Genomic DNA, 18,053 nt, shown 5'->3' on the forward strand with positions numbered 1-18,053 from the left:
GACATTTTCATCTTGTCATCCTCTTCCATTTCAGGGCTCTGGTTCTTAACGGGGGAGCGGTAGCTGTTAGAATTGTTCCAGTGAGGAGCCCAAGCAGCTCCATGGAGATAAAAGTCAGCTAAGAATGTTTCAGCATGGGCAACACATCTTTTCTCCTAGCTTCATTTGAGAAGTCGGCTCAAATGTTATGCTGGAAACTCAAAAAAACAATTCAGCCAGAAGCAGACACCTGGTATGTGTTGCAAACACTTTCTTAAAGCAGGCACCGTGGCTTAGCTGGCTAAAGCACCAGCTTGGGTACACAGGAGATCCTTGGTTCAATGCCTGATGGTGCTGTGTTGTATGGCTTTGGGGGAGGGATAGCTCAGTGATTTGAGCATTGGCCTGCCAAACCCAGGGTGGTGAGTTCAATCGTTGAAGGGGGCCATTTAGGCGTCTGGGGATTGGTCCTGGTTTTGAGCAGGGTGTTGGACTAGACAACCTCCTGAGGTCCCTTCTAACCGTGATATTCTGTGTGAAATTTCAGTCCAAATGCTTAAAGTTTGGCAAATTTATAAGCAACTGAAAATGAGGTCTCCTAATTGAAGGTGTCAGACAGCCTTAACCAACAGTGGTGCCACCAGCACCACCTACAATGGCCAATCCATTAGTGAATCCTTTGTGTTTGACTAAGGTCTGGTCTACACTGGCATTTTACATCATAGAATCCTAAAGCCACAGGGTGAAAAGGAACTGCAAGGGTCAGCCAGTGATGAGCTGCCAAAATCTTAACAACGGGTTCCCTATAAAAAGTTCTGATTTAACAACGGGTTCCCTATAAAAAGTTCTGATTTAAGGGATGTGCGACAGCATGTATTTTTTGTACCAATAGGGTTACCATACGTCCATATTTTCCCAGGAGGTGATTAAGAACCGAAAAGCCTGACATGTCCAGGAAAATACAGATGTATTTTAACCCTACCTAAAGTTCTTTTTTAAAAAGATGGGGCTGAACTAGAAATGAGCTCCGTTTCACATGTGTGGGTGGTGATCAGGGACAGTCTCAATTTTTGGGTCTTTTTCTTATATAGGCTCCTATTACCCCTCACCCCCGTCCCGATTTTTCACATTTGCTGTCTGGTCACTCTAGGGTGTGCACATGTGTGGGTCCCAGCTGCTCCCTGCCCCCCCCTCATTAAAGCACGTGTGCAGGGTTACTGCCCTGGGAACTGCAGGGCACCAGTGGATGTGGGGCTGGCTGCAGATAGGGGCGTGGGGCAGGGCTAGCTGGAGGCAGGGAGTGACACGGGCTGGCTGTGGGCAGGTGATGCAGACGGGCGGGCTGCGGGTGGCTGTGGGCAGGGGGTGGCTGCGGGCGGCTGTGGGCAGAGGCTGGCTGCAGGCAGGGGGTGGCTGTGGCAGGGGCTGCAGGCAGAGGCTGGCTGCGGGCAGAGGGTGGCTGGGGGCAGGGGCTGGCTGGGGGCAGGGGCTGGCTGCGGGCAGAGGGCGGCTGCGGGCAGGGGGTGGCTGTGGGCAGGGGCTGGCTGTGGGCAGGGGCTGGCTGGAGGCGGCTGCAGGCAGGGGGCTGGCTGCGGGCAGGGGGCTGGCTGGGGGCAGGGGCTGGCAGGGGGCGGCTGCAGGCAGGGGGCTGGCTGGGGGCGGCTGGGGGCAGGGGCTGGCTGGGGGCGGCTGGGGCTGGGGGCAGGGGCTGGCTGGGGGCAGGGGCGGGGCAGGGGGTGGCTGGGGCAGGGGCTGGCTCGGGGCAGGGGGCGGCTGTGGCAGGGGGTGGCTGCGGGCAGGCAAGGCGGGGGAGGGGCGCAGATACTCACGCGGTGGGAGCAGCAGGACGCAGCCGGAGCCCCAGGGCCAGAGGTCCAAAGAGCAAGAGCAGCAACAGGGCCAGGAGGCAGCTCACATGGCTCTCGCAGCACAGCACAGCGCAGCGCCCCCCGGCGGCCGGGAGGAGGAATTACAGGCTTCCCAGGCAGAGCCCATCAAAGCTTCCCTCGCAGGGAAGCTAGTTAACAAGCGGTTCTAAAACCGCTTCTAAATTTAACAACGGGTTCGCGCGAACCGGTGCGAACCGGCTCCAGCTCACCCCTGAGCTAATCTAACCTCTGCCAAGATGCGGGATTTGTTGTGTCTAAGCCATCCAGGACAGATGACTGTCCAGCCTCCTTTAGAAAACCTGCAGTAAAGGAGCCTCCATGATTTCCCGAGGCGTCTGTTCCATTGGCTTCCTGTTCCTACATTTAGGCAGTTTATCCTGAGATTTAATCTAAATCTGCTATCAGGGGCAGCTCCAGGCACCAGCACTCCAAGCGCATGCCTGGTGCAGCAAGCCACAGGTTGGGTGGCCTGACGGTCGCCGTGAGGGCAGCAATCAGGCAGCCTGCGGGAGGTCTGCCAGTCCCGCAGCTTTGGGGGTAATTCGGCGGCAGGGACCATGGAACCTCCCAGGTACACCGTCAAAATACATAGAGCCGGCCCTGTCTGCTATGCTGTAGTTTGAACCCAGTGCCTCTTGTCCTGCCCTATGTGGCAAGAGTGAACAACTTTTCTCCATCTTTTTTTATTTCAGAACGGTAGCTGTGTTAGTCTGTATCAGCAAAAACAACGAGGAGTCGTTGTGGTGCCTTAGAGATGAACAAATGTATTTGGGCATAAACTAAAACCCACTTCATCAGATGCATAGAGCGAAAAATACAATAAGCAGAATAGCACATGAAAAGATGGGAGTTACCTTACAAGTGCAGGGTCAGTAGTAACGAGCCAATTCAATTAAGGTGGATGTGACGTATTCTCAGCAGTTGACAAGAAGGGGTGAATACCAGGCCGAGGCCTTTTGTAGTGCTAACGAGGCCAATGCAATCAAAGTGGCCCATTTCCAACAGTTGACAAGAAGGTGTGAGTATCAGCAGAGGGAAAAAATTATTTTTTGTAGTAACCCATCCACTCCCAGTCATTATTCATGCCTAATTTGATGGCGTCCAGTTTGCAAATTAATTCCAGTTCTGCAGTTTCTCATTGGAGTCTGTTTTAATTTTTTTTGTTAAAAAATTGCCAGTTTTAAATCTGCCATTGAGTGTCCAGAGAGATTGAAGTGTTCTCCTACTAGTTTTTGAATGTTACAATTCTTGATGTCTGATTTTTGTCCATTTATTCTTTTGCATAGAGACTGTCCAGTTTGGCCAGTGTACATGGCAGAGAGGCATTGCTGGCACATGATGGCATATATCACATTGGTAGATGTGTAGGTGAACGAGCCCCTAATGGTGTGGCTGATGTGGTTAGATCCTATGATGGTGTCCCTTGAATAGATATGTGGACAGAGTTGGCAATGGGTTTTTTTTTGCAGGGATTGTTTCCTGAGTTAGTGTTTTTGTTGTGTGGTGTGTAATTGCTGGTGAGTATTTGATTCAGGTTTGGAGGCTGTTTGTAAGCGAGGACTGGCCTTTCCCCCAAGGTATGTGAGAGTGAGGGATTGTCCTTCAGCATTGGTTGAAGATCCTTGATGATGCGCTGGAGAGGTTTTAGTTGGGGGCTGTAGGTGACAGCTAGTGGCGTTGTGTTACTTTCTTTGTTGGGCCCATTGCGTAGTAGGTGACTTCTGAATACCTTTCTGGCTCTGTCAATCTGTTTCTTCACTTCCCCAGGTGGGTATTGTAGTTTTAAGAATGTTTAATAGAGATCCTATAGGTGTTTATCTCTGTCTGAGGGATTGGAGCAAATGCGGTTGTATCTTAGGGCTTAGCTGTAGACAATGGATCGTGTGGTGTGTCCTGGATGTAAGCTGGAGGCATGTAGGTAAGTATAGCAGTCAGCAGGTTTCCGGTATAGGGTGGTGTTTATGTGACCATCGCTTATTTGCACTGTAGTGTCCAGGAAGTGGATCTCTTGTGTGGACTGGTCCAGGCTGAGGTTGGTGGTGGGGTGGAAATTGTTGAAATCCTGGAAGACTGCTGCCATGTCCCCCTCAGTCTCCTCTTTCCCAAACTAAACATACCCACTTCCTTTAGCCTTCACTCATATGGCTTGAATTCTCTCCCTTTCATCAAGTTTGTCGCTTGCCTCTGGTCATTTCCAGTTTCTCTACGTCCTTCCTATACACTGGTGACCAAATTAGACACAGATCTCCAGCTGAGGCCGAACCAGCTCCCAGTGCAGCGGCACTATCACCTCCTTTAACTTGCATGCTATGCCTCTGTTATTGCATCCAAAAATTACATTTGCTTTTTTTTTGCAAAAGCAAAAAAATCCACACACCTGAGAGTTGTAGCTATATCAACCTAACCCCTATATAGTTGGCATGGGGTCAGCGGAAGAATTTTTCAATCCACTTAGCTACCACCTCTTGGAGAGGTGGATTACCTACACCATTACATAAGAACATAAGAACATAAGAATGGCCGTACCGGGTCAGACCAAAGGTCCATCTAGCCCAGTATCTGTCTACCGACAGTGGCCAATGCCAGGTGCCCCAGAGGGAGTGAACCTAACAGGCAATGATCAAGTGATCTCTCTCCTGCCATCCATCTCCATCCTCTGACGAACAGAGGCATCTTCACCCTCCCCAGTCCTACGGGAGTGGAGGAGAGGAGGGACCAGGTGAATGGCGTGGACCTCCGGAGCGGGTGTGGAGTGGAGGAGGAAAAAACCAAGATGGAGGACTGGGACTGAAATCGACTGTCAGAGGTTCCACGAACAACCAGTCAATCACGATCTACGAGTTGGTGACCAGTTATAGTGAAAGCAGCAAAGAATCCTGTGGCACCTTATAGACTAACAGACGTTTTGCAGCATGAGCTTTCGTGGGTGAATACCCACTTCTTTGGATGCAAGCAGTGGAAATGTCCAGGGGCAGGTGTGTATATATAAGCAAGCAAGAAGCAAGCTAGAGATAACGAGGTTAGATCAATCAGGGAGGATGAGGCCCTGTTCCAGCAGCTGAGGTGTGAAAACCAAGGGAGGAGAAACTGGTTCTGTAATTGGCAAGCCATTCACAGTCTTTGTTTAGTCCTAAACTGATGGTGTTAAATTTGCAGATGAACTGGAGCTCAGCAGTTTCTCTTTGAAGTCTGGTCCTAAAGTTTTTTTGCTGTAGGATGGCCACCTTAAAATCTGCTATTGTGTGGCCAGGGAGGTTGAAGTGTTCTCCTACAGGTTTTTGTATATTGCCATTCCTAATGTCTGATTTGTGTCCATTTATCCTTTTCCTTAGAGACTGTCCAGTTTGGCCGATGTACATAGCAGAGGGGCATTGCTGGCATATGATGGCATATATTACATTGGTGGACGTGCAGGTGAATGAACCAGTGATGGTGTGGCTGATCTGGTTAGGTCCTGTGATGGTGTTGCTGGTGTAGATATGTGGGCAGAGTTGGCATCGAGGTTTGTTGCATGGGTTGGTTCCTGAGCTAGAGTTACTATGGTGCGGTGTGCAATTGTTGGTGAGAATATGCTTCAGGTTGGCAGGTTGTCTGTGGGCGAGGACTGGCCTGCCACCCAAGGCCTGTGAAAGTGTGGGATCATTGTCCAGGATGGGTTGTAGATCCCTGATGATGCGTTGGAGGGGTTTGAGCTGGGGACTGTATGTGATGGCCAGTGGAGTCCTGTTGGTTTCTTTCTTGGGTTTGTCTTGCAGTAGGAGGCTTCTGGGTACACATCTGGCTCTGTTGATCTGTTTCCTTATTTCCTCGTGTGGGTACTGTAGTCTTGAGAATGCTTGGTGGAGATTTTCTAGGTGTTGGTCTCTGTCTGCGGGGTTAGAGCAGATACGGTTGTACCTCAGTGCTTGGCTGTAGACAATGGATCTTGTGGTGTGCCCGGGATGGAAGCTGGAGGCATGAAGGTAGGCATAGCGGTCGGTAGGTTTTCGGTATAGGGTGGTGTTAATGTGACCACCACTTATTTGCACCGTGGTGTCTAGGAAGTGGACCTCTCGTGTAGATAGGTCCAGGCTGAGGTTGATGGAGGGGTGGAAGCTGTTGAAATCATGGTGGAATTTTTCCAGAGTCTCCTTCCCATGGGTCCAGATGATGAAGATGTCATCAATGTAGCATAGGTAGAGAAGGGGCGTGAGTGAGACATGAAGCAAAGAACTGAAAAGCAGTCCTGCCTTTGGTATGAGATTCAGAGAATGAGTTTTGCAGGCCGACATTCAGTGTCTCTACTGAGTCCGTGGTTTTTAGTGTCTAACAAAGTTATGAATTTAAGACAGGCTTGTCTTTTGAAGGTGTGCAGATTTTCTTTGAGAACAAGGACCCAAAGGTCCGATATGCAATGATTGTTTTGTGAAAAGCGTTCACCCAGGGGAGATAGGATTTGTCTGTCTTTTATTATTTTTCTGTGTGAGTTCATTTGAGAGTGCAGCGATTGTCTGGTTTCAGCTTGACGTTGGGGCATTTGATGCAGTGGATGAGCTACACCACGTTGTGATAGGCACATGTAGGACCTATGGATCTTGAAAGGTGGAAACTTGGCTTATTTGAATCCCAGGAACCATCCCCCAATAAAGCCCCAACACAACACCAAGCTGTGCATATGTGAAATAAGGGCCATTAGGGATTTTTATTTCGGATAGTCTTGCCAGAAGGCCTAACATAGAGTCTTCTCAATGCTTAAAATGTATAACCACTGCAGGAGCCTGAAATACTGAAAAGCATTCAATGGCTACGTTTGGTATGAGATTTAGAGAATGATTTAGTCAGATCACAGGGCTTGGCCAAGGAAGTGACTGATCCATTTTCAATGCACTGGTAACTACAGATAGGGCAAGTTCCTGATGGCTGTGTCTACACTAAGTACCTTGTGTAACTGCCCTTTGCTGCCAGGAGACAGCTCTCCTGCTGACATAATTAAACCACCTCCAACCAGCAGCGGTAGCGATGTTGGCACAAGAGCTTCTCCTGCCAGCATAGCACTGTCCACACCAGCACTTTTGTTGGAGAAACTTATGTCCATCAGGGGCCTGTTTTTTTCACACCCCTGAACGACAAAAGTGGTAGCGCAGGCAAAGCCAAACTTCCCTCCTTTCCAGACCCAGGGACAGCTACTGCTGAGGCTACCCCAGCTGCCCAGGGCACTAGGGACACATGCGCCGCCTGGCAGCTGAGCGCTCGGGCACCAGCCGCACCCTGCAGCTGTCGGTGGCAGCCGGGACTGGGCTGGCGATCTGGCAGTGCCCGTTCCCGGGAGCCCCTCTGAGTCCCCTCGGGGAGCGGCGAACGTGGGGGCTGGCGAGGACCGAGCGCAGAACACAGTCTCTCCCGCGTAAGGCACGGCTCAGCGCCCCGCCCCCCAACCGGGCCCGCTCTCCCCACTGCCCGGCCCCCGCCGGTCAACTTCCCACGTGACTGACGCGCGGCCGCCGCCGCCATTGGGGGCGCGCCCCTACTTATTATTTCCGGCCCCGCCCCTGCATGCCCAGCAGGGCATACAGGGGTGGTTTTGCGCATGCGTACAGAAACACGTTTGGGAAGTGGGCCTTGTACAGTGACGGTATGCTTTACGCATGCGCGAAGGGACAAGGCGACGGGAAGCACTCTAGTGTTCACAGACAACGGCCGCCGCTTGTTCTACGCGTGCGCGCCAAATCATGCGCGCATGCGCCTCGAACGGAATTTGCTGCCGCCTGGCTGTTGGTGCCCAGGGGCGCGGAGCGGATGGAGCCCGCCTCTCCCAGCAGAGGTCAGAGGGGCCGGGGGAGGGCGGGGAGAGCCGGTGTAACGGGAGGGGGGGTCCTGCCTGCAGCTTGGGGGTGGGGGTAGGTTCCCTGTTGCCCTGACAGCCCTGGTACCACTGCTTGTTCCCATGGAGACGGTGCCGGGCCGCACTCCAGTCATCGTGACATCAGCAGCACATCCATGATATCAGCACATATAAGTGATGTCACTACTGTGCCGTTATCCATGGTCACGTCAGGCTGCGCTGCTCTGATGTCATTGTACCGTCATCACTGTGTCACATAGCAACATGATGTCTCCCGAACACCAGCAGCGGCTTGTGGCCTGCAGGGCCCTGCTGGGAAATGGGCGAGCCCACTGGCCACTCAACGGGCAGCCCCTGCCCGCCAGCAGACGAGCGCTTGACACGGCACTGCACTGGTTACGATTTCCTAATGTGCATTCCACGCCTACCAATGTTACCTCCGTCTTCCTTGCTGTAGTCGAGCAGGAAGTCGAGTTGGCCTTAGCACCTTAAACCTTTCCAATCTTCCATGGCCTAGAAAGGGACAAACCTTGGTTTAGGGGAGCATAAACAATACTAGATCACTTTTTTTTTAAGAATAGGTAAAAAGTTATCTGTAACTCATGTCTAGGACAATGGGAAATATTGCTATACAATTCAGTCTGATTTTCATGGATTTTAAAAAGTGGCAAAACATTTAACTGTAATTGTGGAGAAAACATATTACAGTATGGGATTTGGTGAATAAATGCCCTTTAAAAGGAAGAGTAAAGCCACTGTTAAATTATCCTCTTTTTATTATAACTTTTAAAATTGTCATCTTTTTTCTAAGTGGACTGTGATAGTACATGATAGAAATCTATCAAATGATGACTGGTATAGAGAATGTACATCAGGAGTTTCTGTTCTCCCTGCTTTACAACACAGGAACAAGGTGATATCAATGGAATTAAATTATGGCAAATTTTTAAAAATTTCACAGGTGTAATTATACTGTGGAACTCATTGCCACAGGAGGCCATAACATTAGCAAAATTCAAAGAGAGATTGAGCATTTGTATGGCTAATAAGAACATTCATAGTTACAATAGAATGGGGGTAGGCAGCCTATGGCACACATGCCAAAGGCAGCACACAAGCTGATTTTCAGCGGCACTCACACTGCCCGGGTCCTGGCCACCGGTCCAGGGGGCTCTGCATTTTAATTTAATTTTAAATGAAGCTTCTTAAACATTTTAAAAACCTTATTTACTTTACATACAACAATAGTTTAGTTATATATTATAGACTTATAGAAAGAGACCTTCTAAAAGTGTTAAAATGTATTACTGGCACACAAAACCTTAAATTAGAGTGAATAAATGAAGACTCGGCACACCACTTCTGAAAGGTTGCCGACCCCTACAATAGATAATGGTAACAAATTTTGAAAGAGAGATTAAAACCTCATGTTTCAGTGCTCAAACCAACCTCTAACTATTAGGGATTATGGTGAGGTCTTCATGGGGGCAGATAATCCCATATCTTCATACTGAGGGGTTTCATGCATCTTCCTCTGAAGCATCTGGTACTACCATTGTTAGAGACAGCATATCAGACTAGATGGATCTCAGGTCCAATCCAGGTGGCAATTCCTATATTCTATAGTAATTGTTCTGTGGATTGAAGATTTCAGTATCCAGTGTGGCATCTATCCCTAGGATTAAATTCACTAAAAGTTAAATTTGTATTAGTAAAGTAAAGCCAAAACAATTGTCATATCTAGGGCCTGCTTCTCTTCTCATATCAATGTATATCAGAAATAACTCCGTTGACTTCAGTAGAATTAAACGGGCAAGAGAGGTGAATCAGTCACTTCATGCAAATTCTACACATAACCAAGCGGTGCAGAGATGAAATAATAAATGCCATTAGGAATTTGCAGTAAAAATCAAAATGTGGCATATGTTTAAAAATTGCATAGATTTCCCCCTTAGACTATTGCAACACTGTTTTATGGTTACAGATATTTATAGTCATCAAATTCCTGGTTAGCTGCTTCACTCACTTGTGCTGTTGCTTAAAAATAGCTAGTGCATGTTCACTCAGGCCACGTTACCTGGGGATTCAGCAGTTGAGGACTCTCTCTGCAGCTTCTTCAAGGCAGCAAAGTGGGAACTACCTTTCACTTTCAAGACCAGAAGGGATTGGGTACAGAAAGAGCTCATCCTGGGTGGAAAACCAGGGGGTGTGGTGGTTTAAGACAAAATGTTGGCCCTTAGCCTGCAAACATTCACATGCTTAACTTTATTCCCAGCTCTGCCACTGGCCTGTGCGTGACCTTGGGCAAGTCACCTTTATGCCTCAGTTTCCCCATCTGTAAAATGGGGTTAATGACACTGAAATCTTTTGTAAAGTGCTTCAAGATCTATTGATGAAAAGCACTATATAAAAGCTAGGTCTTTTTATGATTTATTACTTATTACTATCACAGCTAGTTGAATTGACTTCAGTGAGCTACTCATAGCAGTAAAGTTAAGCACAAGTGTAAGTGTTGATTAGAGCCTTTATTATTATCATCAGTAAATACATATATTATGGTAATACTCAAAGGCCCCAGTCCTAATTGGGGCCCCATTGTGCTGGACATCGTACAGACGTTAGAAAATGTCATGTCTCCAGGTGGGTGCAGTCATTGCTTTAGCACTGAAAAATTCCCAAGTGAGTTTGCAGTTCCCATCTCATTGAGATCCATGGTATGGGGATAGGTGAGTTTCCACCTTTGCTGCCTGCTGCTGTTGCTATTTGGCTGGAGGTAGTTTCTTGCATGCTGGTTATTAGGAAACTTTACAGAGATGTATCTTTGTTATTGAAACAGCTAGAAACTTTTTAAATATCAGCTTTAGAAAAGTAGACCACAGGTCCTTTTATGTATGATTTCCTCGCCCTATCCGTATATGATCATAAGGATATCCAGTGGAAGTGCCTAGTGATACAATACAGCAACATAAACAGGGTGCTATGATTAAATACTTTGTTCTAGATCAGTCAATCTCAAACTACCAGTATGTTTCAGGAGCATGCAAAGCCCTTGTTTATGGTTTGTAGAATTAATCTTTTTGAGAAGCGAGCATCAGAGGATTTCAAATACGGGTCTGTGAGATAGTCTCTTGTTCTTATGCAGTAATCTGCAGAATGGAAATAAGTGGGAATTCCTGTTCTAAACTGAAATTGTTTGTATGATAGCAGAGCTCAACAATAGCATTCAGATGGGGTGTATAACAGTGGTAAGTAACACTGCAACGGGATACTGAGTGGTCTGGAACTTATACTACTTTTTCTCTTACTAACTTACTGGTCAGAATTGTAAAAATACATTTTTGGGAGCAATGAACCAAACCACAAAGTCTATTTTCAATAGACTTGGTCAGCTTGATGAGCAGGTGAGGTTATTAGGAAGACTTCTTAAAGCTATTTGCCTAGAATGTGGTACTGATGGTATTTTGTGGTTGCACTCATACATGGATTCATAAGAATGGCTATGCTGGGTCAGACTAATGAATGGTCCATCTATCCCTGTATCCTGTCTTCCAACAGTGGCCAGTGCCAGATGTTTCAGAGGGAATGAACAGAACAGGGCAATTATCAAGTGATTCATTTCCTGTCATCCAGTCCCAGCTTCTAGCAGTCAGAGGTTAGTGACACCTCTGACCATCTGAGCTAATAGCCTTTGGTGGACCTATCCTCCATGCATAGGCGCCGAGTTATATGGGCTCCAGGGGCCCCAGCCCCAGGAATATTCAGGGCTGGGGGCTGTGCTCCACCAATATCTGGAGCTGGATTTCTCCCCTGGCCCTGCCTGGAGCAGGCACCGGCCCCTGGCTGCCACTACCACCACCCCCAGCCCCGGAGCATCCCCGCCCACCCAGTAGCGTAGTGGGGTGGAAAGGGGGAAGCAGCCGCTCCCCTTTGAGCACATTTTACAAAATCAGCACCTTTCCAGTCAGCCAGCACTGGGCTCCGGACTTGGAGTCCGGACCGGGTTTTGTGTGTGGCCGCCAGCTGGCTCTGGGCTCTGCACCGCCCTCCTGCAGCCCCAGCCCTGCTTGCTGGTTCGGCTGGTTGCCGGGCTCCCCGGGGGTGAGGAGGAGGAAGCGCCCATCCGCTCGCAGCTGCCCAGTTCCCTGAGCCGGCCGGGGTGGGCTCTGCCGGGAGGGGTGGCAGGGCAGCCCCTCCAAGTGCGGCGGGGGACTGAGGAGCAGCAGCCCCGTGCAGAGCAAGGCAGCCACGCAGCAGGGAAGGGGGCTCTGAAGCCCAGCTGGTGCCCGTGGAGAGGGAAGGAAAAGGGGAGGGGGGATGTTTTTTTCTCCTGGTGTCTCTTCAGTGGAGGGGGCTGAGGGATCAGCAGGGCCAGGAGGCAAAGGAGCGACTTTGGGTTATTGCCCCCCCACACACTTACCCTCCCTCAGTGTTGCACCTGGGGCTGTGAAACGGTGCTTAGTGCAGCTTGTGAAGGGGGTGGGGGTAAAGGTGCTTTAAGGTGCCAGTTGTGTCTCCTCAGTCTCACTGCTGACTAGCTGCAGACCCAGTGCTCAGAACTCAGCAATGTTCTCAGGGGCTGCACAGTGCTCTATAGGAGTTTTCAATTGCCTGCTAAATGCTTCCACAATGCCACCTTTTCACTCAGCTACATCCTGAATAGTGGGGACTGGGGGCGGGGGAGGGGGGAAATGTAGCAGATGCCAATTTGAGGTGAATAGTCTCTTGGCCAGATTCTACTGCATTTATGGTGCTTTGTGCCATGGGCTGGAGCAAAGTGGCTGGTGGATAACCAGGAATCTGGTTAATAATTGTTCTCTAAATTCAGCTTTCTTCTTTCTCTCTCTCTGAATTATCACTAATTCAAAATAGTAGCATGCAAGCTGACTGGATAATGATAATAGCATAATCTCTTGTTATAGCACTGTAAACACTACTACCTGATTAGTAATTGGATATGTTGGCTGGCACCTTTTTTTTACATGTTCGCTCCCCCTGATGTTAGAACCTGGCTACACCACTGGGGAGGGGAGCTTCCTAGTCCTGAGCAGCTGGGGCTTGGGTGAATTTTGTGATACTCTGCCCCTCCCCAGCCACCACCCTGCAGCCCCCACTCCTGCACCATGCTGGGCAAGGGGCAGCCCCATCCCCAGTGAGGCTATGGTGAGGGGTGGCAGCAGGGGAGGCCACACGTGATGGCAACTCCCCCCACCCCCGGTACCCACCATAGGGGAGGCGAGTGGGCTTTCTGGACCTGAGAGGGACCCTAGGAGCATGTGCAGTGACTGGGGGGGAGAAGAGGGGTCCCTCCCCTGGAGCTTGCTGCTGCCAGGGAAGGTGGAGGGGAGTCCTCTCTGGCCCTAGCCCTGGGGCAGCCTGTCTGCACCCCAAGTTCCTTATCCCCAGCCCTGCCCCAGAGTCCTCACCTGACGGGAAAAACACGCTACTTAAATTTGGTGGTCAGTTTAGAGTATCATAGAATATCAGGGTTTGAAGGGACCTCATGAGGTATCTAGTCCAACCTCCTGCTCAAAGCAGGACCAATTCCCAACTAAATCATCCCAGCCAGGGCTTTGTCAAGCCGGGCCTTAAAAACCTCTAAGGAAGGAGATTCCACCACCTCCCTAGGTAACCCATTCCAGTGCTTCACCACCCTCCTAGTGAAAAAGTTTTTCTTAATATCCAACCTAAACCTCCCCCACTGCAACTTGAGACCATTACTCTTTGTTCTGTCCTCTGCTACCACTGAGAACAGTCTAGATCCATCCTCTTTGGAACCCCCTTTAAGGTAGTTGAAAGCAGCTATCAAATCCTCCCTCATTCTTCTCTTCTGCAGACTAAACCATCCCAGTTCCCTCAGCCTCTCCTCAGAAGTCATGTGCTCCAGCCCCCTAATCATTTTTGTTGCCCTCCACTGGACTTTCCAATTTTTCCACATCCTTCTTTGCAATGTGAGGCCCAAAACTGGACATAGTACTCTAGATGAGGCCTCACCAATGTTGAATAGAGGAGAATGATCATGTCTCTCAATCTGCTGGCAGTGCCCCTACTTATACAGCCCAAAATGCTGTTAGCCTTCTTGACAAAGGCCAGAGGAGGGAGTGTCAGTGCCTGTGCGGACTTCCGGGAAGCGCATGGTGTGGAAGGGGATGCTGGGATGCTCTGGAACTACTCCTTCAAAGCCAGTCAGGACTCTGGGGGAGCCTCCTCTCTGAGCATACTGTCTCCAGGGCAAGAAGTTTACACCTTCCTGGGTCTGACCTCAGAGCATTCAGCATGCCCTTCCACACCATGCGCTTTCCGCAGTGAGTCCGCCCAGGTGGGGTCCTGGGGCAGCCAGAGGTCCCTGCACCCCAACTCTGCAGTCAGACGTGACTCTCAGCCTGCCAGTAAAACAGAAGGTTTATTAGATGACAGGATCACAGTCTAGAACAGAGCTTGTGGGTACAGAAAACAGGACCCCTCAGTCAGGTCCATCTTGGGGGGTGGGGAGCCCAGACCCAAGTTCTGGGCCTCTCCCCATTTCTCCAGCCAGTTCCAAACTGACACTCCCTCCTCTGACCTTTGTGTCTCGATTCCGGACAAGGAGGCCACCTGATCTTTGTCCCCAACACCTTCAGTTGGCACCTTGCAGAGGAAGCTGAGGCATCCACACAGTATTCAGAGAAAATATTAAGAACATTCCCACTTCATCACAACAGGTGCAACAAAATATAATACTGTATATTGAAGTAGGCAAGTGCTGCTTCTGACTTTCCACTTTTAATTGACCCTTGTAATCTTGTGGCACTGACGCGTTGTAGCTTCATTTTATATCGGCTTACAGGGCGGGAGCGGGGGGGGGGGGCACCATTTTGGGCCCCACCAAAAATTATACAAACCTGCCACCTATGCCTCCATGATCTTTTTTGAAGCCATTTGTAGTTTTGGCCTTCACAACATCCCCTGGCAATGAGTTTCACAGGTTGACTGTGCATTGTGTTAAGAAGTACTTACTGAAATTAAGGGACCCCTAATTCTTGTGTTATGAGAAGGGGTAAATAACACTTCCCTATTCACTTTCTCCACACTATTAATTATTTTGTAGATCTTTATCATATCTTGCCTTAGTCATCTCTTTTCTAAGATGAACAATCCTAATTTTTGTTGCTCTTCTCTGTACCTTTTCCAGTTCTAATATATCTTTTTTTTGGGATGGGATGACCAAATCTGCATGCTGTATCCAAGGTGTGGGCATATTATGGATTTCTGTAGTGGCATTATGATATTTTCTTATCTATCCCTTTCCTAATGGTTCCTAACATTCGTTTAGCTTTTTTGATTGCCATTGCACATTGAGATGTTCTCTGCACACCCAGGGCCATAGAGAAGCCATACCTTGTGGACAGTCCAACAATATAGTGAGTCTGCCTTACTGTGTTTATAGATAAGTGCATGTGCTGGAGATACTACTGTGATGAGAATGGTATAAGAACCTATGTAGAACTGAATAGAGAGAGACTGCATAAGGGAAGGTCTGTGAGAGGCATAGAGGTGTCTGCTCCTCTGGAAAGTCTGCTTTGTATCTGTGGATTTCTCTCCAGCAGCAATGGGAAATACTGAGAACTGTAGGAAAGTTTGTAGTTGCAAGACTCAGGTTGGAAATATTCCAGGGGGTCTCTTTCTGATGTGGTTTCCAGCACAAACACCAATTCTTTCCCCATGCTGTGTTTTGACTGGCTTGATTGAAGACTCTGCTACCAACTTTCCAAATCTTTTGTAACTAGCCTTCAGGGGAGGAGAAGTAATATTTATGGTGCCTGCACAGCAGCATGGAGCTATTCTCCATCAGGAACTTTCTATAATTAGAAACCTAGGTGCATATGGAAAAAGAAACATTTAATTTAATTTTTGAAGAATGAGGCGCCTCCAACCTTCCTGCTACTTTGACCCTATCCCTTGAGACCTCCTTAAGTTATGACCACCCTCGAGGGACCATCAGTGCAGATACTTCGCTGATCTGCTGTTGAGTGAGATGATGTACTCCCCCAGACACGGGTGTGCTGCTTTTTTAGCAGTCCACGCTATGGCTGGCACGCAGACTGTGATTTGAGTCCGGGTCTCCTGCTCTTCAGTGTCAGGCAGTGCAAATGTATCAGTTCCTTCCAGTTCTCTGCATCTCACATCAGAATACACTCTCTCCGTCAAGGCTGTGCCACTGATGGAGCTGTGGGCATATAGAACCAGCAGGGGTCTCTGTAGGATGGTGTAATCTGCACTGTCTCCTCAAGGAAACAACAAATAATGGTGTCAGAATCAGACCCTTAATTTTTAAAGGGTCTGATTTTGCCACCCGTTGCTGATGTTTAGTGCCTTATTCCCCAGGTAATCCTGTTCAAATTAAAGGAATAATCACAGAGTAAGATATTATTTATCAGTAAGGGTGGCAGAATCAGGATCTTTGAGAATGAGGCCTTCATAAATAATGGACATGGAAGTGTATTTAGCAGCAAGGTAGAAAATAGGTGTCTACGTAATACAGAGGAGGTTTCAGGACGATATCTACCCCAGACCTGCACTTTTCTGGTGATAAAGATGAGATACTCTCTGAGATTGAGTGACAGAAGAAGAGATCCTGGAACAAATTGATGATTTAAAAACAATAAGTCATCAGGCCCAGATAGTTCATCAAAGAGTCCTGAAGGAGCTGAGCTGCTAGCAAAAAATGTGCAGTCTCATTAAAAACAGCTACTGCACCAGAGGGTTAGAGGGCAGGAAATGTTTTACGTTATTTAAAAAAAGATTATGGGGTGAACTGGGGAGTTATAGACCAGTAAGCCTTGCATTTGTACCTGGTAAATTGATTGAAATGATATTTTAAATATCATGATAAAACATTTAGAAAATCATAATGTGAGAGGGTCAAATCAGCATGGTTTCTGCAAAGGAAAATCATGTCTCACAAACCTATTGAATACTTTGAACATGTCAGGAAAGTAGTGGATAAAGGAAAACCAGTCAACATAGTTTATTTAGAATTTCAAAGGGCTTTTGACAAGGTCTCTCACAGGAAGCTGCTAAAGAAGCTAAGCAGGGTGGATAAAAATATTTTTTGTATTTAAATTGGAATTTTAAAATTTAAGTTAAATACGAGTTTATTTATTTTTTTAAATAAACATATTTAAATTTGAAATTGATAACTTATATTAAGGCCTAAACTTATAAACTATTAAAATCAAAGTAAAATAAAAAAATAATGGTAAGCAGTACACGTTTGCTGCTAAGTTTTAAAGAAAGTCAGACCCCTGAATTGGTGGTACTCACTGGTTGAGCATCTGGAACCATAGTTTGTTGAAGTGCTAAACCAATCTTTGACAGCGGTAGCCGCCTCTTCTGCAGGTGCAGTGATAATATTTTCTTCATATCAGTATATTCAGTTAGTTTAGGTCAATGACTAATTCATTCAAAATTGAGAACTGAATGGGAGTTGAAAAAGCAGGAAAGCTTATTTTCCTCTTCCAACCTATGAGCAAAAACTAGGTGGGAGAGGACCAGCTCTACTAGTTCTAAAATCTTGATGGACTGAGTGACTAGAAACAATCAGTTCAGTTCACTAACTACAGATAATACTTGTTTTGCTTAGTAAATCAGTTAATTTTAAATGCAAAATATGTTATGATAATTTTTTTCCTTATGTGTCTAGCATATTTTAAATTATTTTATTCATTCTTTTTTTAAATGCTGTTTTGGTGCATTTTTAATTGAATTTCAATTGCCATCCAAATAGAACTTGACACAAATAACAAGTAAAAAATTAATCCTCTAGTAAGTAAGAAATCCATCTTTCACCATTTTCTAACATAATAGGAAATATAAAAGCTAAGAATCTGAATAAATGTGAGTTGAGCTGTATAATTTAAATAAATGTGTATAGATATAGTGTATCCTCCTGGTTATCAAAAAGAAGGACCAAATTTAGTGTAGAGGCTATCTTTAGTTGCAAATCAACATGCGATAATGGTCACCAACCAGTGAGAATCAACCTTTCTTTAGGAAAATAACTAAGAAGTGCAAAAGCAAAACAAGATTAAAAATCAATTAGTTAAATCAAGGTTTCCTGATTGCTGATTTAAATACTGATTAAAATTGGTGGTTCAGATTACTTTGATTTAAATCAATCCACTGTGAAGTTAAGTAGTTACGGTGTGAGAAGCAAAGAATTGTCATAGATCAGATACTGACTAGAAGACAGGATACAAAGAGTAGAAATAAATAGTCAATTTTCATCATGGCAAAAAGTTAACAGTGGGACTCAGGGTTCAGTACTAGGTCCGGTGTATGTATATTAATGATCCAGACAGAGAGGTGAGCAGTGAGGTAATAAGATT

At 47.2% G+C, this 18,053-nt stretch overlaps 1 protein-coding gene across 4 annotated transcripts in view; it reads left to right on the forward strand.

Annotated features, from left to right (window-relative positions):
- The first annotated feature begins 7,508 nt into the window (after window positions 1–7,508).
- The window catches only part of SLX4 (SLX4 structure-specific endonuclease subunit), a 48,919-nt gene continuing 38,374 nt past the window's right edge, over window positions 7,509–18,053 (forward strand). For 2 of the 4 annotated variants that reach the window (XM_044980502.1, XM_044980505.1), the window contains exon 1: window positions 7,619–7,668. The gene's annotated coding sequence lies outside the window, so the exon portion shown is untranslated. Of the gene's footprint in view, window positions 7,669–11,325; window positions 11,342–18,053 lie in introns of those variants that run through there. The other 2 variants (XM_044980504.1, XM_044980503.1) reach the window with 2 other exon arrangements.

The sequence above is a fragment of the Mauremys mutica genome, chromosome 11, assembly GCF_020497125.1.
Source record: "Mauremys mutica isolate MM-2020 ecotype Southern chromosome 11, ASM2049712v1, whole genome shotgun sequence".
Classification (NCBI taxonomy): domain Eukaryota; kingdom Metazoa; phylum Chordata; order Testudines; family Geoemydidae; genus Mauremys; species Mauremys mutica.